At 47.0% G+C, this 20,604-nt stretch overlaps 15 non-coding genes across 15 annotated transcripts; all 15 read left to right on the top strand.

The window, feature by feature from the left end:
* The first annotated feature begins 479 nt into the window (after positions 1 to 479).
* Positions 480 to 552, top strand: TRNAV-AAC (transfer RNA valine (anticodon AAC)). Its single transcript has one exon. It is a non-coding gene; the product is annotated as a tRNA-Val (tRNA).
* A 288-nt stretch (positions 553 to 840) lies between these two features.
* Positions 841 to 951, top strand: TRNAL-CAA (transfer RNA leucine (anticodon CAA)). Its single transcript has 2 exons — positions 841 to 878; positions 906 to 951. It is a non-coding gene; the product is annotated as a tRNA-Leu (tRNA).
* Positions 952 to 3,315: 2,364 nt separating this feature from the next.
* On the top strand, positions 3,316 to 3,388 carry TRNAV-AAC (transfer RNA valine (anticodon AAC)). Its single transcript has one exon. It is a non-coding gene; the product is annotated as a tRNA-Val (tRNA).
* A 1,792-nt stretch (positions 3,389 to 5,180) lies between these two features.
* Positions 5,181 to 5,253, top strand: TRNAV-UAC (transfer RNA valine (anticodon UAC)). Its single transcript has one exon. It is a non-coding gene; the product is annotated as a tRNA-Val (tRNA).
* A 441-nt stretch (positions 5,254 to 5,694) lies between these two features.
* On the top strand, positions 5,695 to 5,766 carry TRNAP-AGG (transfer RNA proline (anticodon AGG)). Its single transcript has one exon. It is a non-coding gene; the product is annotated as a tRNA-Pro (tRNA).
* Positions 5,767 to 6,152: 386 nt separating this feature from the next.
* On the top strand, positions 6,153 to 6,225 carry TRNAV-AAC (transfer RNA valine (anticodon AAC)). The gene has a single exon. It is a non-coding gene; the product is annotated as a tRNA-Val (tRNA).
* Positions 6,226 to 6,513: 288 nt separating this feature from the next.
* TRNAL-CAA (transfer RNA leucine (anticodon CAA)) lies at positions 6,514 to 6,625 on the top strand. Its single transcript has 2 exons — positions 6,514 to 6,551; positions 6,580 to 6,625. It is a non-coding gene; the product is annotated as a tRNA-Leu (tRNA).
* Positions 6,626 to 9,350: 2,725 nt separating this feature from the next.
* On the top strand, positions 9,351 to 9,462 carry TRNAL-CAA (transfer RNA leucine (anticodon CAA)). Its single transcript has 2 exons — positions 9,351 to 9,388; positions 9,417 to 9,462. It is a non-coding gene; the product is annotated as a tRNA-Leu (tRNA).
* A 4,216-nt stretch (positions 9,463 to 13,678) lies between these two features.
* Positions 13,679 to 13,751, top strand: TRNAV-UAC (transfer RNA valine (anticodon UAC)). The gene has a single exon. It is a non-coding gene; the product is annotated as a tRNA-Val (tRNA).
* Positions 13,752 to 14,650: 899 nt separating this feature from the next.
* TRNAV-AAC (transfer RNA valine (anticodon AAC)) lies at positions 14,651 to 14,723 on the top strand. The gene has a single exon. It is a non-coding gene; the product is annotated as a tRNA-Val (tRNA).
* Positions 14,724 to 15,011: 288 nt separating this feature from the next.
* Positions 15,012 to 15,123, top strand: TRNAL-CAA (transfer RNA leucine (anticodon CAA)). Its single transcript has 2 exons — positions 15,012 to 15,049; positions 15,078 to 15,123. It is a non-coding gene; the product is annotated as a tRNA-Leu (tRNA).
* Positions 15,124 to 17,488: 2,365 nt separating this feature from the next.
* On the top strand, positions 17,489 to 17,560 carry TRNAV-AAC (transfer RNA valine (anticodon AAC)). Its single transcript has one exon. It is a non-coding gene; the product is annotated as a tRNA-Val (tRNA).
* A 1,792-nt stretch (positions 17,561 to 19,352) lies between these two features.
* TRNAV-UAC (transfer RNA valine (anticodon UAC)) lies at positions 19,353 to 19,425 on the top strand. Its single transcript has one exon. It is a non-coding gene; the product is annotated as a tRNA-Val (tRNA).
* A 441-nt stretch (positions 19,426 to 19,866) lies between these two features.
* TRNAP-AGG (transfer RNA proline (anticodon AGG)) lies at positions 19,867 to 19,938 on the top strand. The gene has a single exon. It is a non-coding gene; the product is annotated as a tRNA-Pro (tRNA).
* A 386-nt stretch (positions 19,939 to 20,324) lies between these two features.
* TRNAV-AAC (transfer RNA valine (anticodon AAC)) lies at positions 20,325 to 20,397 on the top strand. Its single transcript has one exon. It is a non-coding gene; the product is annotated as a tRNA-Val (tRNA).
* The last annotated feature ends 207 nt before the right edge of the window (positions 20,398 to 20,604 follow it).

The raw sequence follows: 20,604 nt of genomic DNA, 5'->3' as shown, positions 1-20,604 counted from the left end.
AAGGCGAATCTTGTGTGCCTCGGCTCGTTGGTCTAGGGGTATGATTCTCGATTAGGGTGTGAGAGGTCCCGGGTTCAAATCCTGGACGAGCCCTTTTTCAGAGGTAAACATACGAATCCTACTCAAAACTCACAATGCCTGACTATTTCTCATTACACTCGCCGCATTGTTGCACAAAATATTTTGAACCTCATAAGAAACATGGATCACCGTGCTTTTTCTGCCTTCATGCTTAGTCTGTGTGTGTCCCAGGTGATGCTTTCCCAAGCTGTACTTGCTGGCATTTAGGCATCAGATATTTGTCTGTCGATGCCTGCATAAGTCAATTTTTAATACGTCTAATTGCAAGTATGTTGGCTGATATCTCTGCAGTTTTCACACTTGTTCCTCGCTTTCTGAGTGGCTGCTGATACAGCAGAATAGAAGTAGAGAGAACCCTTGAGAGGAACCTTGCTCTAACAGTAAAACACAGCAAGTGAGTTTCTGTAGTGTAGTGGTCATCACGTTCGCCTAACACGCGAAAGGTCCCTGGTTCGAGACCGGGCAGAAACACTGTGCATGAGCTGCTTTTATGTGCACCCTCTAAAACCTTATTATCTCAATGCAAGCTTAAGAAGAGGCGGTCCTTGAACCCAGCGAGCCATGGGAAACTTCCTTTACTTTTGCAAGACGAAACAAAGTAATCCGCATCCATCAGTGGTCGCTCTTGTGCCTAGCTTTTTTTTTGTCATGCCATGTTGTATTGTGGGGTCTTTACACTTGTGACATTGCTGTGAACGTTGTAAGTGCAAACATTGGCAGGTGCAGTCAGAAGAGTCAGATCTGTGCACACCCAGGGCTGTCAGGATGGCCGAGTGGTCTAAGGCGCCAGACTCAAGAGAGCTTCAATTCAGTGCAACTGAGACTTCTGGTCTCCTCATGGAGGCGTGGGTTCAAATCCCACTTCTGACAGGTTTCTTTTACACCCTTAAATCGTCCTGTTTTTTGCAGTGCATTCCCACACACCACAATCTTTGCACGGACCTGTAACATATGACGAGAAATCCACCAACGATCAGGCTGGGCCCTCAATCACAATTCCATGTATTCCTGGAAGGGACACCTCAGGCACACCTTCAGTTAAATTTGCACTCCATCACACAAACTGCCGTGCTGGTTTCTCATTAAGCAGTTGATCCCATCTTTGTTGTGAGGCTCTCCTGCCACCTTTTGGGCGGAGAAGGCACTGTCCCTGCAACAACACAGGCAGACATGTTCAACAGGGCTTCCTGGTTATGTGGGAGGAGCAGATTGTCATTGGTCCCCCCTTGCGAATTTTAATTTACATAAGGAAGACAGAGAGGTATCTGGGAGTAGGCAGTACACACGGACATTGAACTCTATCTTGTGATTTGCAGCCAATTCTAGATTGAGGCAGGAGGAAAGGAGGTGACTTGCCCAAAAATGGCCATCCTGGGAATTTAGCCACCCTGGGGCTCCCAGGTTAGTGTTTCAGTCCTGCGAGCCACTCATATAAATCTCGCCTGATCGAGCCTGATCGAGCGCTGAGTGAGCGTGTTTGAATCCAAGAATCAAATGCCTCTGTCTTAGGAGCAAGAATTGGCAGGCCCTCCCTTGCATCTGGGGTGGAAGTCTATGGGGCAAGTGTCCAGGACTTGCAGAGGAGTACAAGTGCCAGAAAGTGCCACAGTTCTCATCAGCGCCGTTTTTCTGCTCTCTGGCAGCTAGGATATCGACTGATCCCTTCCTTGCAAGAGTGAAAAAAACAACACCTTGAGAGAAAACATGACTTTTTGTGGTTCACATAGAGAGAGAGCAGCCAAATAGCCCTGCTTTGTTTCTGAAAGACGCATCAGAAATTGCTTAAAATGCCAACTGGGAAATCAGGCTCGTTGGTCTAGGGGTATGATTCTCGCTTCGGGTGCGAGAGGTCCCGGATTCAAATCCCGGACGAGCCCATGCTGTGGAATTATTTTTAGGCTTCTTATTATATAGGGCCATTTCTTCTTTTCAATGCTATAAGACGCCGTGTATGGTGAGAAAGTTCCTTTCCCTCTACGCTATTTCCCACTTTTGGCGTATAGAATTTCAGTGCCGGACTTCTTTGCAACTGCTTTTCTGGGGTGGACCATCAGTGTAGGAAAATTAAATGCAAAGTGTTTTTCTAGTGTGGTTTCAGGTATGGTTTTAAAATCGCCTTTTGGAATAAAAGGGGTCCTCGTTCCTTTCTTCCAAAGAAAGAGATCGGGTAAGGAGGGTCCAACTTTGAGCTTCATGGACATTGGCCCTTGGTCTGTGCATTCCAGCCCACTACATGCCAAGAAGATTCCTGCAAGCGTGTCTGTTTCTGTAGTGTAGTGGTTATCACGTTCGCTTTACACGCGAAAGGTCCCTGGTTCGAGACCGGGCAGAAAGAGCAGTTTTCTGTTTTTCACACAGTTTGCATTTACTCTCTCAATTTATAGGAAAGCTGAGATAATGGAAGCTGTCTATCCCTCACCAGCGTGACGTACTGTGCTCCAGGGGTATCAGTGACAGCTCAAAAAGAGAAGTGACGATAGTTTGCGCTATTCGTTTGCACGTCCTTGTGTACTGAAGGTTGGGCCTACTTCATGAAAGCAAGGCATGAGAGCAGAAATGGTTTTATTGGCCTCACCGAGAGCATACACCTAGAACAAACAAAATGTCTGAAGGATAGAGGCATTTTCATTTCTTGTTCGATGACGGCCATGGAAAAGACAGCAACCATATTGCAGAAGAGAGCAGCATGTGCAGTTGCTTGCTTTGGGTGAAGCATTCACTAACTCGCTGCCAATAACCCCCGGAGCCGGTGCGAAAGGCGACTCTTGTGTGCCTCGGCTCGTTGGTCTAGGGGTATGATTCTCGATTAGGGTGCGAGAGGTCCCGGGTTCAAATCCCGGACGAGCCCTTTTTCAGAGGTAAACATACGAATCCTACTCAAAACTCACAATGCCTGACTATTTCTCATTACACTCGCCGCATTGTTGCACAAAATATTTTGAACCTCATAAGAAACATGGATCACCGTGCTTTTTCTGCCTTCATGCTTAGTTTGTGTGTGTCCCAGGTGATGCTTTCCCAAGCTGTACTTGCTGGCATTTAGGCATCAGATATTTGTCTGTCGATGCCTGCATAAGTCAATTTTTAATACGTCTAATTGCAAGTATGTTGGCTGATATCTCTGCAGTTTTCACACTTGTTCCTCGCTTTCTGAGTGGCTGCTGATACAGCAGAATAGAAGTAGAGAGAACCCTTGAGAGGAACCTTGCTCTAACAGTAAAACACAGCAAGTGAGTTTCTGTAGTGTAGTGGTCATCACGTTCGCCTAACACGCGAAAGGTCCCCGGTTCGAGACCGGGCAGAAACACTGTGCATGAGCTGCTTTTATGTGCACCCTCTAAAACCTTATTATCTCAATGCAAGCTTAAGAAGAGGCGGTCCTTGAACCCAGCGATCCATGGGACACTTCCTTTACTTTTGCAAGACGAAACAAAGTAATCCGCATCCATCAGTGGTCGCTCTTGTGCCTAGCTTTTTTTTTGTCATGCCATGTTGTATTGTGGGGTCTTTACACTTGTGACATTGCTGTGAACGTTGTAAGTGCAAACATTGGCAGGTGCAGTCAGAAGAGTCAGATCTGTGCACACCCAGGGCTGTCAGGATGGCCGAGTGGTCTAAGGCGCCAGACTCAAGAGAGCTTGATCTTCAGTGCAACTGAGACTTCTGGTCGCCTCATGGAGGCGTGGGTTCAAATCCCACTTCTGACAGGTTTCTTTTACACCCTTAAATCGTCCTGTTTTTTGCAGTGCATTCCCACACACCACAATCTTTGCACGGACCTGTAACATATGACGAGAAATCCAGCAACGATCAGGCTGGGCCCTCAATCACAATTCCATGTATTCCTGGAAGGGACACCTCAGGCACACCTTCAGTTAAATTTGCACTCCATCACACAAACTGCCGTGCTGGTTTCTCATTAAGCAGTTGATCCCATCTTTGTTGTGAGGCTCTCCTGCCACCTTTTGGGCGGAGAAGGCACTGTCCCTGCAACAACACAGGCAGACATGTTCAACAGGGCTTCCTGGTTATGTGGGAGGAGCAGATTGTCATTGGTCCCCCCTTGCGAATTTTAATTTACATAAGGAAGACAGAGAGGTATCTGGGAGTAGGCAGTACACACGGACATTGAACTCTATCTTGTGATTTGCAGCCAATTCTAGATTGAGGCAGGAGGAAAGGAGGTGACTTGCCCAAAAATGGCCATCCTGAGAATTCAGCCACCCTGGGGCTCCCAGGTTAGTGTTTCAGTCCTGCGAGCCACTCATATAAATCTCGCCTGATCGAGCCTGATCGAGCGCTGAGTGAGCGTGTTTGAATCCAAGAATCAAATGCCTCTGTCTTAGGAGCAAGAATTGGCAGGCCCTCCCTTGCATCTGGGGTGGAAGTCTATGGGGCAAGTGTCCAGGACTTGCAGAGGAGTACAAGTGCCAGAAAGTGCCACAGTTCTCATCAGCGCCTTTTTTCTGCTCTCTGGCAGCTAGGATATCGACTGATCCCTTCCTTGCAAGAGTGAAAAAAACAACACCTTGAGAGAAAACATGACTTTTTGTGGTTCACATAGAGAGAGAGCAGCCAAATAGCCCTGCTTTGTTTCTGAAAGACGCATCAGAAATTGCTTAAAATGCCGACTGGGGAATCAGGCTCGTTGGTCTAGGGGTATGATTCTCGCTTCGGGTGCGAGAGGTCCCGGATTCAAATCCCGGACGAGCCCATGCTGTGGAATTATTTTTAGGCTGCTTATTATATAGGGCCATTTCTTCTTTTCAATGCTATAAGACGCCGTGTATGGTGAGAAAGTTCCTTTACCTCTACGCTATTTCCCACTTTTGGCGTATAGAATTTCAGTGCCGGACTTCTTTGCAACTGCTTTTCTGGGGTGGACCATCAGTGTAGGAAAATTAAATGCTAAGTGTTTTTCTAGTGTGGTTTCAGGTATGGTTTTAAAATCGCCTTTTGGAATAAAAGGGGTCCTCGTTCCTTTCTTCCAAAGAAAGAGATCGGGTAAGGAGGGTCCAACTTTGAGCTTCATGGACATTGGCCCTTGGTCTGTGCATTCCAGCCCACTACATGCCAAGAAGATTCCTGCAAGCGTGTCTGTTTCTGTAGTGTAGTGGTTATCACGTTCGCTTTACACGCGAAAGGTCCCTGGTTCGAGACCGGGCAGAAACAGCAGCTTTCTGTTTTTCACACAGTTTGCATTTACTCTCTCAATTTATAGGAAAGCTGAGATAATGGAAGCTGTCTATCCCTCACCAGCGTGACGTACTGTGCTCCAGGGGTATCAGTGACAGCTCAAAAAGAGAAGTGACGATAGTTTGCGCTATTCGTTTGCACGTCCTTGTGTACTGAAGGTTGGGCCTACTTCATGAAAGCAAGGCATGAGAGCAGAAATGGTTTTATTGACCTCACCGAGAGCATACACCTAGAACAAACAAAATGTCTGAAGGATAGAGGCATTTTCATTTCTTGTTCGATGACGGCCATGGAAAAGACAGCAACCATATTGCAGAAGAGAGCAGCATGTGCAGTTGCTTGCTTTGGGTGAAGCATTCACTAACTCGCTGCCAATAACCAAGGGAGCCGGTGCGAAAGGCGACTCTTGTGTGCCTCGGCTCGTTGGTCTAGGGGTATGATTCTCGCTTAGGGTGCGAGAGGTCCCGGGTTCAAATCCCGGACGAGCCCTTTTTCAGAGGTAAACATACGAATCCTACTCAAAACTCACAATGCCTGACTATTTCTCATTACACTCGCCGCATTGTTGCACAAAATATTTTGAACCTCATAAGAAACATGGATCACCGTGCTTTTTCTGCCTTCATGCTTAGTCTGTGTGTGTCCCAGGTGATGCTTTCCCAAGCTGTACTTGCTGGCATTTAGGCATCAGATATTTGTCTGTCGATGCCTGCATAAGTCAATTTTTAATACGCCTAATTGCAAGTATGTTGGCTGATATCTCTGCAGTTTTCACACTTGCTCCTCGCTTTCTGAGTGGCTGCTGATACAGCAGAATAGAAGTAGAGAGAACCCTTGAGAGGAACCTTGCTCTAACAGTAAAACACAGCAAGTGAGTTTCTGTAGTGCAGTGGTCATCACGTTCGCCTAACACGCGAAAGGTCCCCGGTTCGAGACCGGGCAGAAACACTGTGCATGAGCTGCTTTTATGTGCACCCTCTAAAACCCTATTATCTCAATGCAAGCTTAAGAAGAGGCGGTCCTTGAACCCAGCGAGCCATGGGAAACTTCCTTTACTTTTGCAAGACGAAACAAAGTAATCCGCATCCATCAGTGGTCGCTCTTGTGCCTAGCTTTTTTTTTGTCATGCCATGTTGTATTGTGGGGTCTTTACACTTGTGACATTGCTGTGAACGTTGTAAGTGCAAACATTGGCAGGTGCAGTCAGAAGAGTCAGATCTGTGCACACCCAGGGCTGTCAGGATGGCCGAGTGGTCTAAGGCGCCAGACTCAAGAGAGCTTGATCTTCAGTGCAACTGAGACTTCTGGTCTCCTCATGGAGGCGTGGGTTCAAATCCCACTTCTGACAGGTTTCTTTTACACCCTTAAATCGTCCTGTTTTTTGCAGTGCATTCCCCACACACCACAATCTTTGCACGGACCTGTAACATATGACGAGAAATCCACCAACGATCAGGCTGGGCCCTCAATCACAATTCCATGTATTCCTGGAAGGGACACCTCAGGCACACCTTCAGTTAAATTTGCACTCCATCACACAAACTGCCGTGCTGGTTTCTCATTAAGCAGTTGATCCCATCTTTGTTGTGAGGCTCTCCTGCCACCTTTTGGGCGGAGAAGGCACTGTCCCTGCAACAACACAGGCAGACATGTTCAACAGGGCTTCCTGGTTATGTGGGAGGAGCAGATTGTCATTGGTCCCCCCTTGCGAATTTTAATTTACATAAGGAAGACAGAGAGGTATCTGGGAGTAGGCAGTACACACGGACATTGAACTCTATCTTGTGATTTGCAGCCAATTCTAGATTGAGGCAGGAGGAAAGGAGGTGACTTGCCCAAAAATGGCCATCCTGGGAATTTAGCCACCCTGGGGCTCCCAGGTTAGTGTTTCAGTCCTGCGAGCCACTCATATAAATCTCGCCTGATCGAGCCTGATCGAGCGCTAAGTGAGCGTGTTTGAATCCAAGAATCAAATGCCTCTGTCTTAGGAGCAAGAATTGGCAGGCCCTCCCTTGCATCTGGGGTGGAAGTCTATGGGGCAAGTGTCCAGGACTTGCAGAGGAGTACAAGTGCCAGAAAGTGCCACAGTTCTCATCAGCGCCTTTTTTCTGCTCTCTGGCAGCTAGGATATCGACTGATCCCTTCCTTGCAAGAGTGAAAAAAACAACACCTTGAGAGAAAACATGACTTTTTGTGGTTCACATAGAGAGAGAGCAGCCAAATAGCCCTGCTTTGTTTCTGAAAGACGCATCAGAAATTGCTTAAAATGCCAACTGGGGAATCAGGCTCGTTGGTCTAGGGGTATGATTCTCGCTTCGGGTGCGAGAGGTCCCGGATTCAAATCCCGGACGAGCCCATGCTGTGGAATTATTTTTAGGCTTCTTATTATATAGGGCCATTTCTTCTTTTCAATGCTATAAGACGCCGTGTATGGTGAGAAAGTTCCTTTCCCTCTACGCTATTTCCCACTTTTGGCGTATAGAATTTCAGTGCCGGACTTCTTTGCAACTGCTTTTCTGGGGTGGACCATCAGTGTAGGAAAATTAAATGCAAAGTGTTTTTCTAGTGTGGTTTCAGGTATGGTTTTAAAATCGCCTTTTGGAATAAAAGGGGTCCTCGTTCCTTTCTTCCAAAGAAAGAGATCGGGTAAGGAGGGTCCAACTTTGAGCTTCATGGACATTGGCCCTTGGTCTGTGCATTCCAGCCCACTACATGCCAAGAAGATTCCTGCAAGCGTGTCTGTTTCTGTAGTGTAGTGGTTATCACGTTCGCTTTACACGCGAAAGGTCCCTGGTTCGAGACCGGGCAGAAAGAGCAATTTTCTGTTTTTCACACAGTTTGCATTTACTCTCTCAATTTATAGGAAAGCTGAGATAATGGAAGCTGTCTATCCCTCACCAGCGTGACGTACTGTGCTCCAGGGGTATCAGTGACAGCTCAAAAAGAGAAGTGACGATAGTTTGCGCTATTCGTTTGCACGTCCTTGTGTACTGAAGGTTGGGCCTACTTCATGAAAGCAAGGCATGAGAGCAGAAATGGTTTTATTGACCTCACCGAGAGCATACACCTAGAACAAACAAAATGTCTGAAGGATAGAGGCATTTTCATTTCTTGTTCGATGACGGCCATGGAAAAGACAGCAACCATATTGCAGAAGAGAGCAGCATGTGCAGTTGCTTGCTTTGGGTGAAGCATTCACTAACTCGCTGCCAATAACCCCCAGAGCCGGTGCGAAAGGCGAATCTTGTGTGCCTCGGCTCGTTGGTCTAGGGGTATGATTCTCGATTAGGGTGTGAGAGGTCCCGGGTTCAAATCCTGGACGAGCCCTTTTTCAGAGGTAAACATACGAATCCTACTCAAAACTCACAATGCCTGACTATTTCTCATTACACTCGCCGCATTGTTGCACAAAATATTTTGAACCTCATAAGAAACATGGATCACCGTGCTTTTTCTGCCTTCATGCTTAGTCTGTGTGTGTCCCAGGTGATGCTTTCCCAAGCTGTACTTGCTGGCATTTAGGCATCAGATATTTGTCTGTCGATGCCTGCATAAGTCAATTTTTAATACGTCTAATTGCAAGTATGTTGGCTGATATCTCTGCAGTTTTCACACTTGTTCCTCGCTTTCTGAGTGGCTGCTGATACAGCAGAATAGAAGTAGAGAGAACCCTTGAGAGGAACCTTGCTCTAACAGTAAAACACAGCAAGTGAGTTTCTGTAGTGTAGTGGTCATCACGTTCGCCTAACACGCGAAAGGTCCCTGGTTCGAGACCGGCAGAAACACTGTGCATGAGCTGCTTTTATGTGCACCCTCTAAAACCTTATTATCTCAATGCAAGCTTAAGAAGAGGCGGTCCTTGAACCCAGCGAGCCATGGGAAACTTCCTTTACTTTTGCAAGACGAAACAAAGTAATCCGCATCCATCAGTGGTCGCTCTTGTGCCTAGCTTTTTTTTTGTCATGCCATGTTGTATTGTGGGGTCTTTACACTTGTGACATTGCTGTGAACGTTGTAAGTGCAAACATTGGCAGGTGCAGTCAGAAGAGTCAGATCTGTGCACACCCAGGGCTGTCAGGATGGCCGAGTGGTCTAAGGCGCCAGACTCAAGAGAGCTTGATCTTCAGTGCAACTGAGACTTCTGGTCTCCTCATGGAGGCGTGGGTTCAAATCCCACTTCTGACAGGTTTCTTTTACACCCTTAAATCGTCCTGTTTTTTGCAGTGCATTCCCACACACCACAATCTTTGCACGGACCTGTAACATATGACGAGAAATCCACCAACGATCAGGCTGGGCCCTCAATCACAATTCCATGTATTCCTGGAAGGGACACCTCCGGCACACCTTCAGTTAAATTTGCACTCCATCACACAAACTGCCGTGCTGGTTTCTCATTAAGCAGTTGATCCCATCTTTGTTGTGAGGCTCTCCTGCCACCTTTTGGGCGGAGAAGGCACTGTCCCTGCAACAACACAGGCAGACATGTTCAACAGGGCTTCCTGGTTATGTGGGAGGAGCAGATTGTCATTGGTCCCCCCTTGCGAATTTTAATTTACATAAGGAAGACAGAGAGGTATCTGGGAGTAGGCAGTACACACGGACATTGAACTCTATCTTGTGATTTGCAGCCAATTCTAGATTGAGGCAGGAGGAAAGGAGGTGACTTGCCCAAAAATGGCCATCCTGGGAATTTAGCCACCCTGGGGCTCCCAGGTTAGTGTTTCAGTCCTGCGAGCCACTCATATAAATCTCGCCTGATCGAGCCTGATCGAGCGCTGAGTGAGCGTGTTTGAATCCAAGAATCAAATGCCTCTGTCTTAGGAGCAAGAATTGGCAGGCCCTCCCTTGCATCTGGGGTGGAAGTCTATGGGGCAAGTGTCCAGGACTTGCAGAGGAGTACAAGTGCCAGAAAGTGCCACAGTTCTCATCAGCGCCGTTTTTCTGCTCTCTGGCAGCTAGGATATCGACTGATCCCTTCCTTGCAAGAGTGAAAAAAACAACACCTTGAGAGAAAACATGACTTTTTGTGGTTCACATAGAGAGAGAGCAGCCAAATAGCCCTGCTTTGTTTCTGAAAGACGCATCAGAAATTGCTTAAAATGCCAACTGGGAAATCAGGCTCGTTGGTCTAGGGGTATGATTCTCGCTTCGGGTGCGAGAGGTCCCGGATTCAAATCCCGGACGAGCCCATGCTGTGGAATTATTTTTAGGCTTCTTATTATATAGGGCCATTTCTTCTTTTCAATGCTATAAGACGCCGTGTATGGTGAGAAAGTTCCTTTCCCTCTACGCTATTTCCCACTTTTGGCGTATAGAATTTCAGTGCCGGACTTCTTTGCAACTGCTTTTCTGGGGTGGACCATCAGTGTAGGAAAATTAAATGCAAAGTGTTTTTCTAGTGTGGTTTCAGGTATGGTTTTAAAATCGCCTTTTGGAATAAAAGGGGTCCTCGTTCCTTTCTTCCAAAGAAAGAGATCGGGTAAGGAGGGTCCAACTTTGAGCTTCATGGACATTGGCCCTTGGTCTGTGCATTCCAGCCCACTACATGCCAAGAAGATTCCTGCAAGCGTGTCTGTTTCTGTAGTGTAGTGGTTATCACGTTCGCTTTACACGCGAAAGGTCCCTGGTTCGAGACCGGGCAGAAAGAGCAGTTTTCTGTTTTTCACACAGTTTGCATTTACTCTCTCAATTTATAGGAAAGCTGAGATAATGGAAGCTGTCTATCCCTCACCAGCGTGACGTACTGTGCTCCAGGGGTATCAGTGACAGCTCAAAAAGAGAAGTGACGATAGTTTGCGCTATTCGTTTGCACGTCCTTGTGTACTGAAGGTTGGGCCTACTTCATGAAAGCAAGGCATGAGAGCAGAAATGGTTTTATTGGCCTCACCGAGAGCATACACCTAGAACAAACAAAATGTCTGAAGGATAGAGGCATTTTCATTTCTTGTTCGATGACGGCCATGGAAAAGACAGCAACCATATTGCAGAAGAGAGCAGCATGTGCAGTTGCTTGCTTTGGGTGAAGCATTCACTAACTCGCTGCCAATAACCCCCGGAGCCGGTGCGAAAGGCGACTCTTGTGTGCCTCGGCTCGTTGGTCTAGGGGTATGATTCTCGATTAGGGTGCGAGAGGTCCCGGGTTCAAATCCCGGACGAGCCCTTTTTCAGAGGTAAACATACGAATCCTACTCAAAACTCACAATGCCTGACTATTTCTCATTACACTCGCCGCATTGTTGCACAAAATATTTTGAACCTCATAAGAAACATGGATCACCATGCTTTTTCTGCCTTCATGCTTAGTTTGTGTGTGTCCCAGGTGATGCTTTCCCAAGCTGTACTTGCTGGCATTTAGGCATCAGATATTTGTCTGTCGATGCCTGCATAAGTCAATTTTTAATACGTCTAATTGCAAGTATGTTGGCTGATATCTCTGCAGTTTTCACACTTGTTCCTCGCTTTCTGAGTGGCTGCTGATACAGCAGAATAGAAGTAGAGAGAACCCTTGAGAGGAACCTTGCTCTAACAGTAAAACACAGCAAGTGAGTTTCTGTAGTGTAGTGGTCATCACGTTCGCCTAACACGCGAAAGGTCCCTGGTTCGAGACTGTGCATGAGCTGCTTTTATGTGCACCCTCTAAAACCTTATTATCTCAATGCAAGCTTAAGAAGAGGCGGTCCTTGAACCCAGCGATCCATGGGACACTTCCTTTACTTTTGCAAGACGAAACAAAGTAATCCGCATCCATCAGTGGTCGCTCTTGTGCCTAGCTTTTTTTTTGTCATGCCATGTTGTATTGTGGGGTCTTTACACTTGTGACATTGCTGTGAACGTTGTAAGTGCAAACATTGGCAGGTGCAGTCAGAAGAGTCAGATCTGTGCACACCCAGGGCTGTCAGGATGGCCGAGTGGTCTAAGGCGCCAGACTCAAGAGAGCTTGATCTTCAGTGCAACTGAGACTTCTGGTCGCCTCATGGAGGCGTGGGTTCAAATCCCACTTCTGACAGGTTTCTTTTACACCCTTAAATCGTCCTGTTTTTTGCAGTGCATTCCCACACACCACAATCTTTGCACGGACCTGTAACATATGACGAGAAATCCAGCAACGATCAGGCTGGGCCCTCAATCACAATTCCATGTATTCCTGGAAGGGACACCTCAGGCACACCTTCAGTTAAATTTGCACTCCATCACACAAACTGCCGTGCTTGTTTCTCATTAAGCAGTTGATCCCATCTTTGTTGTGAGGCTCTCCTGCCACCTTTTGGGCGGAGAAGGCACTGTCCCTGCAACAACACAGGCAGACATGTTCAACAGGGCTTCCTGGTTATGTGGGAGGAGCAGATTGTCATTGGTCCCCCCTTGCGAATTTTAATTTACATAAGGAAGACAGAGAGGTATCTGGGAGTAGGCAGTACACACGGACATTGAACTCTATCTTGTGATTTGCAGCCAATTCTAGATTGAGGCAGGAGGAAAGGAGGTGACTTGCCCAAAAATGGCCATCCTGAGAATTCAGCCACCCTGGGGCTCCCAGGTTAGTGTTTCAGTCCTGCGAGCCACTCATATAAATCTCGCCTGATCGAGCCTGATCGAGCGCTGAGTGAGCGTGTTTGAATCCAAGAATCAAATGCCTCTGTCTTAGGAGCAAGAATTGGCAGGCCCTCCCTTGCATCTGGGGTGGAAGTCTATGGGGCAAGTGTCCAGGACTTGCAGAGGAGTACAAGTGCCAGAAAGTGCCACAGTTCTCATCAGCGCCTTTTTTCTGCTCTCTGGCAGCTAGGATATCGACTGATCCCTTCCTTGCAAGAGTGAAAAAAACAACACCTTGAGAGAAAACATGACTTTTTGTGGTTCACATAGAGAGAGAGCAGCCAAATAGCCCTGCTTTGTTTCTGAAAGACGCATCAGAAATTGCTTAAAATGCCGACTGGGGAATCAGGCTCGTTGGTCTAGGGGTATGATTCTCGCTTCGGGTGCGAGAGGTCCCGGATTCAAATCCCGGACGAGCCCATGCTGTGGAATTATTTTTAGGCTGCTTATTATATAGGGCCATTTCTTCTTTTCAATGCTATAAGACGCCGTGTATGGTGAGAAAGTTCCTTTACCTCTACGCTATTTCCCACTTTTGGCGTATAGAATTTCAGTGCCGGACTTCTTTGCAACTGCTTTTCTGGGGTGGACCATCAGTGTAGGAAAATTAAATGCAAAGTGTTTTTCTAGTGTGGTTTCAGGTATGGTTTTAAAATCGCCTTTTGGAATAAAAGGGGTCCTCGTTCCTTTCTTCCAAAGAAAGAGATCGGGTAAGGAGGGTCCAACTTTGAGCTTCATGGACATTGGCCCTTGGTCTGTGCATTCCAGCCCACTACATGCCAAGAAGATTCCTGCAAGCGTGTCTGTTTCTGTAGTGTAGTGGTTATCACGTTCGCTTTACACGCGAAAGGTCCCTGGTTCGAGACCGGGCAGAAACAGCAGCTTTCTGTTTTTCACACAGTTTGCATTTACTCTCTCAATTTATAGGAAAGCTGAGATAATGGAAGCTGTCTATCCCTCACCAGCGTGACGTACTGTGCTCCAGGGGTATCAGTGACAGCTCAAAAAGAGAAGTGACGATAGTTTGCGCTATTCGTTTGCACGTCCTTGTGTACTGAAGGTTGGGCCTACTTCATGAAAGCAAGGCATGAGAGCAGAAATGGTTTTATTGACCTCACCGAGAGCATACACCTAGAACAAACAAAATGTCTGAAGGATAGAGGCATTTTCATTTCTTGTTCGATGACGGCCATGGAAAAGACAGCAACCATATTGCAGAAGAGAGCAGCATGTGCAGTTGCTTGCTTTGGGTGAAGCATTCACTAACTCGCTGCCAATAACCAAGGGAGCCGGTGCGAAAGGCGACTCTTGTGTGCCTCGGCTCGTTGGTCTAGGGGTATGATTCTCGCTTAGGGTGCGAGAGGTCCCGTGTTCAAATCCCGGACGAGCCCTTTTTCAGAGGTAAACATACGAATCCTACTCAAAACTCACAATGCCTGACTATTTCTCATTACACTCGCCGCATTGTTGCACAAAATATTTTGAACCTCATAAGAAACATGGATCACCGTGCTTTTTCTGCCTTCATGCTTAGTCTGTGTGTGTCCCAGGTGATGCTTTCCCAAGCTGTACTTGCTGGCATTTAGGCATCAGATATTTGTCTGTCGATGCCTGCATAAGTCAATTTTTAATACGCCTAATTGCAAGTATGTTGGCTGATATCTCTGCAGTTTTCACACTTGCTCCTCGCTTTCTGAGTGGCTGCTGATACAGCAGAATAGAAGTAGAGAGAACCCTTGAGAGGAACCTTGCTCTAACAGTAAAACACAGCAAGTGAGTTTCTGTAGTGCAGTGGTCATCACGTTCGCCTAACACGCGAAAGGTCCCCGGTTCGAGACCGGGCAGAAACACTGTGCATGAGCTGCTTTTATGTGCACCCTCTAAAACCCTATTATCTCAATGCAAGCTTAAGAAGAGGCGGTCCTTGAACCCAGCGAGCCATGGGAAACTTCCTTTACTTTTGCAAGACGAAACAAAGTAATCCGCATCCATCAGTGGTCGCTCTTGTGCCTAGCTTTTTTTTTGTCATGCCATGTTGTATTGTGGGGTCTTTACACTTGTGACATTGCTGTGAACGTTGTAAGTGCAAACATTGGCAGGTGCAGTCAGAAGAGTCAGATCTGTGCACACCCAGGGCTGTCAGGATGGCCGAGTGGTCTAAGGCGCCAGACTCAAGAGAGCTTGATCTTCAGTGCAACTGAGACTTCTGGTCTCCTCATGGAGGCGTGGGTTCAAATCCCACTTCTGACAGGTTTCTTTTACACCCTTAAATCGTCCTGTTTTTTGCAGTGCATTCCCCACACACCACAATCTTTGCACGGACCTGTAACATATGACGAGAAATCCACCAACGATCAGGCTGGGCCCTCAATCACAATTCCATGTATTCCTGGAAGGGACACCTCAGGCACACCTTCCGTTAAATTTGCACTCCATCACACAAACTGCCGTGCTGGTTTCTCATTAAGCAGTTGATCCCATCTTTGTTGTGAGGCTCTCCTGCCACCTTTTGGGCGGAGAAGGCACTGTCCCTGCAACAACACAGGCAGACATGTTCAACAGGGCTTCCTGGTTATGTGGGAGGAGCAGATTGTCATTGGTCCCCCCTTGTGAATTTTAATTTACATAAGGAAGACAGAGAGGTATCTGGGAGTAGGCAGTACACACGGACATTGAACTCTATCTTGTGATTTGCAGCCAATTCTAGATTGAGGCAGGAGGAAAGGAGGTGACTTGCCCAAAAATGGCCATCCTGGGAATTTAGCCACCCTGGGGCTCCCAGGTTAGTGTTTCAGTCCTGCGAGCCACTCATATAAATCTCGCCTGATCGAGCCTGATCGAGCGCTGAGTGAGCGTGTTTGAATCCAAGAATCAAATGCCTCTGTCTTAGGAGCAAGAATTGGCAGGCCCTCCCTTGCATCTGGGGTGGAAGTCTATGGGGCAAGTGTCCAGGACTTGCAGAGGAGTACAAGTGCCAGAAAGTGCCACAGTTCTCATCAGCGCCGTTTTTCTGCTCTCTGGCAGCTAGGATATCGACTGATCCCTTCCTTGCAAGAGTGAAAAAAACAACACCTTGAGAGAAAACATGACTTTTTGTGGTTCACATAGAGAGAGAGCAGCCAAATAGCCCTGCTTTGTTTCTGAAAGACGCATCAGAAATTGCTTAAAATGCCAACTGGGAAATCAGGCTCGTTGGTCTAGGGGTATGATTCTCGCTTCGGGTGCGAGAGGTCCCGGATTCAAATCCCGGACGAGCCCATGCTGTGGAATTATTTTTAGGCTTCTTATTATATAGGGCCATTTCTTCTTTTCAATGCTATAAGACGCCGTGTATGGTGAGAAAGTTCCTTTCCCTCTACGCTATTTCCCACTTTTGGCGTATAGAATTTCAGTGCCGGACTTCTTTGCAACTGCTTTTCTGAGGTGGACCATCAGTGTAGGAAAATTAAATGCAAAGTGTTTTTCTAGTGTGGTTTCAGGTATGGTTTTAAAATCGCCTTTTGGAATAAAAGGGGTCCTCGTTCCTTTCTTCCAAAGAAAGAGATCGGGTAAGGAGGGTCCAACTTTGAGCTTCATGGACATTGGCCCTTGGTCTGTGCATTCCAGCCCACTACATGCCAAGAAGATTCCTGCAAGCGTGTCTGTTTCTGTAGTGTAGTGGTTATCACGTTCGCTTTACACGCGAAAGGTCCCTGGTTCGAGACCGGGCAGAAAGAGCAGTTTTCTGTTTTTCACACAGTTTGCATTTACTCTCTCAATTTATAGGAAAGTTGAGATAATGGAAGCTGTCTATCCCTCACCAGCGTGACGTACTGTGCTCCAGGGGTATCAGTGACAGCTCAAAAAGAGAAGTGACGATAGTTTGCGCTATTCGTTTGCACGTCCTTGTGTACTGAAGGTTGGGCCTACTTCATGAAAGCAAGGCATGAGAGCAGAAATGGTTTTATTGGCCTCACCGAGAGCATACACCTAGAACAAACAAAATGTCTGAAGGATAGAGGCATTTTCATTTCTTGTTCGATGACGGCCATGGAAAAGACAGCAACCATATTGCAGAAGAGAGCAGCATGTGCAGTTGCTTGCTTTGGGTGAAGCATTCACTAACTCGCTGCCAATAACCCCCGGAGCCGGTGCGAAAGGCGACTCTTGTGTGCCTCGGCTCGTTGGTCTAGGGGTATGATTCTCGATTAGGGTGCGAGAGGTCCCGGGTTCAAATCCCGGACGAGCCCTTTTTCAGAGGTAAACATACGAATCCTACTCAAAACTCACAATGCCTGACTATTTCTCATTACACTCGCCGCATTGTTGCACAAAATATTTTGAACCTCATAAGAAACATGGATCACCGTGCTTTTTCTGCCTTCATGCTTAGTTTGTGTGTGTCCCAGGTGATGCTTTCCCAAGCTGTACTTGCTGGCATTTAGGCATCAGATATTTGTCTGTCGATGCCTGCATAAGTCAATTTTTAATACGTCTAATTGCAAGTATGTTGGCTGATATCTCTGCAGTTTTCACACTTGTTCCTCGCTTTCTGAGTGGCTGCTGATACAGCAGAATAGAAGTAGAGAGAACCCTTGAGAGGAACCTTGCTCTAACAGTAAAACACAGCAAGTGAGTTTCTGTAGTGTAGTGGTATCACGTTCGCCTAACACGCGAAAGGTCCCCGGTTCGAGACCGGGCAGAAACACTGTGCATGAGCTGCTTTTATGTGCACCCTCTAAAACCTTATTATCTCAATGCAAGCTTAAGAAGAGGCGGTCCTTGAACCCAGCGATCCATGGGAAACTTCCTTTACTTTTGCAAGACGAAACAAAGTAATCCGCATCCATCAGTGGTCGCTCTTGTGCCTAGCTTTTTTTTTGTCATGCCATGTTGTATTGTGGGGTCTTTACACTTGTGACATTGCTGTGAACGTTGTAAGTGCAAACATTGGCAGGTGCAGTCAGAAGAGTCAGATCTGTGCACACCCAGGGCTGTCAGGATGGCCGAGTGGTCTAAGGCGCCAGACTCAAGAGAGCTTGATCTTCAGTGCAACTGAGACTTCTGGTCGCCTCATGGAGGCGTGGGTTCAAATCCCACTTCTGACAGGTTTCTTTTACACCCTTAAATCGTCCTGTTTTTTGCAGTGCATTCCCACACACCACAATCTTTGCACGGACCTGTAACATATGACGAGAAATCCAGCAACGATCAGGCTGGGCCCTCAATCACAATTCCATGTATTCCTGGAAGGGACACCTCAGGCACACCTTCAGTTAAATTTGCACTCCATCACACAAACTGCCGTGCTGGTTTCTCATTAAGCAGTTGATCCCATCTTTGTTGTGAGGCTCTCCTGCCACCTTTTGGGTGGAGAAGGCACTGTCCCTGCAACAACACAGGCAGACATGTTCAACAGGGCTTCCTGGTTATGTGGGAGGAGCAGATTGTCATTGGTCCCCCCTTGCGAATTTTAATTTACATAAGGAAGACAGAGAGGTATCTGCGAGTAGGCAGTACACACGGACATTGAACTCTATCTTGTGATTTGCAGCCAATTCTAGATTGAGGCAGGAGGAAAGGAGGTGACTTGCCCAAAAATGGCCATCCTGGGAATTCAGCCACCCTGGGGCTCCCAGGTTAGTGTTTCAGTCCTGCGAGCCACTCATATAAATCTCGCCTGATCGAGCCTGATCGAGCGCTGAGTGAGCGTGTTTGAATCCAAGAATCAAATGCCTCTGTCTTAGGAGCAAGAATTGGCAGGCCCTCCCTTGCATCTGGGGTGGAAGTCTATGGGGCAAGTGTCCAGGACTTGCAGAGGAGTACAAGTGCCAGAAAGTGCCACAGTTCTCATCAGCGCCTTTTTTCTGCTCTCTGGCAGCTAGGATATCGACTGATCCCTTCCTTGCAAGAGTGAAAAAAACAACACCTTGAGAGAAAACATGACTTTTTGTGGTTCACATAGAGAGAGAGCAGCCAAATAGCCCTGCTTTGTTTCTGAAAGACGCATCAGAAATTGCTTAAAATGCCGACTGGGGAATCAGGCTCGTTGGTCTAGGGGTATGATTCTCGCTTCGGGTGCGAGAGGTCCCGGATTCAAATCCCGGACGAGCCCATGCTGTGGAATTATTTTTAGGCTGCTTATTATATAGGGCCATTTCTTCTTTTCAATGCTATAAGACGCCGTGTATGGTGAGAAAGTTCCTTTACCTCTACGCTATTTCCCACTTTTGGCGTATAGAATTTCAGTGCCGGACTTCTTTGCAACTGCTTTTCTGGGGTGGACCATCAGTGTAGGAAAATTAAATGCAAAGTGTTTTTCTAGTGTGGTTTCAGGTATGGTTTTAAAATCGCCTTTTGGAATAAAAGGGGTCCTCGTTCCTTTCTTCCAAAGAAAGAGATCGGGTAAGGAGGGTCCAACTTTGAGCTTCATGGACATTGGCCCTTGGTCTGTGCATTCCAGCCCACTACATGCCAAGAAGATTCCTGCAAGCGTGTCTGTTTCTGTAGTGTAGTGGTTATCACGTTCGCTTTACACGCGAAAGGTCCCTGGTTCGAGACCGGGCAGAAACAGCAGCTTTCTGTTTTTCACACAGTTTGCATTTACTCTCTCAATTTATAGGAAAGCTGAGATAATGGAAGCTGTCTATCCCTCACCAGCGTGACGTACTGTGCTCCAGGGGTATCAGTGACAGCTCAAAAAGAGAAGTGACGATAGTTTGCGCTATTCGTTTGCACGTCCTTGTGTACTGAAGGTTGGGCCTACTTCATGAAAGCAAGGCATGAGAGCAGAAATGGTTTTATTGACCTCACCGAGAGCATACACCTAGAACAAACAAAATGTCTGAAGGATAGAGGCATTTTCATTTCTTGTTCGATGACGGCCATGGAAAAGACAGCAACCATATTGCAGAAGAGAGCAGCATGTGCAGTTGCTTGCTTTGGGTGAAGCATTCACTAACTCGCTGCCAATAACCAAGGGAGCCGGTGCGAAAGGCAGCTCTTGTGTGCCTCGGCTCGTTGGTCTAGGGGTATGATTCTCGCTTAGGGTGCGAGAGGTCCCGGGTTCAAATCCCGGACGAGCCCTTTTTCAGAGGTAAACATACGAATCCTACTCAAAACTCACAATGCCTGACTATTTCTCATTACACTCGCCGCATTGTTGCACAAAATATTTTGAACCTCATAAGAAACATGGATCACCGTGCTTTTTCTGCCTTCATGCTTAGTCTGTGTGTGTCCCAGGTGATGCTTTCCCAAGCTGTACTTGCTGGCATTTAGGCATCAGATATTTGTCTGTCGATGCCTGCATAAGTCAATTTTTAATACGCCTAATTGCAAGTATGTTGGCTGATATCTCTGCAGTTTTCACACTTGCTCCTCGCTTTCTGAGTGGCTGCTGATACAGCAGAATAGAAGTAGAGAGAACCCTTGAGAGGAACCTTGCTCTAACAGTAAAACACAGCAAGTGAGTTTCTGTAGTGCAGTGGTCATCACGTTCGCCTAACACGCGAAAGGTCCCCGGTTCGAGACCGGGCAGAAACACTGTGCATGAGCTGCTTTTATGTGCACCCTCTAAAACCCTATTATCTCAATGCAAGCTTAAGAAGAGGCGGTCCTTGAACCCAGCGAGCCATGGGAAACTTCCTTTACTTTTGCAAGACGAAACAAAGTAATCCGCATCCATCAGTGGTCGCTCTTGTGCCTAGCTATTTTTTTGTCATGCCATGTTGTATTGTGGGGTCTTTACAC

Source organism: Triturus cristatus, chromosome 10 (assembly GCF_964204655.1).
Source record: "Triturus cristatus chromosome 10, aTriCri1.1, whole genome shotgun sequence".
In the NCBI taxonomy this organism is placed as follows: Eukaryota; Metazoa; Chordata; class Amphibia; order Caudata; family Salamandridae; genus Triturus; species Triturus cristatus.
Note: the sequence above shows the minus strand (reverse complement) of the source record. Positions and strands in the feature narration are given on the sequence as shown.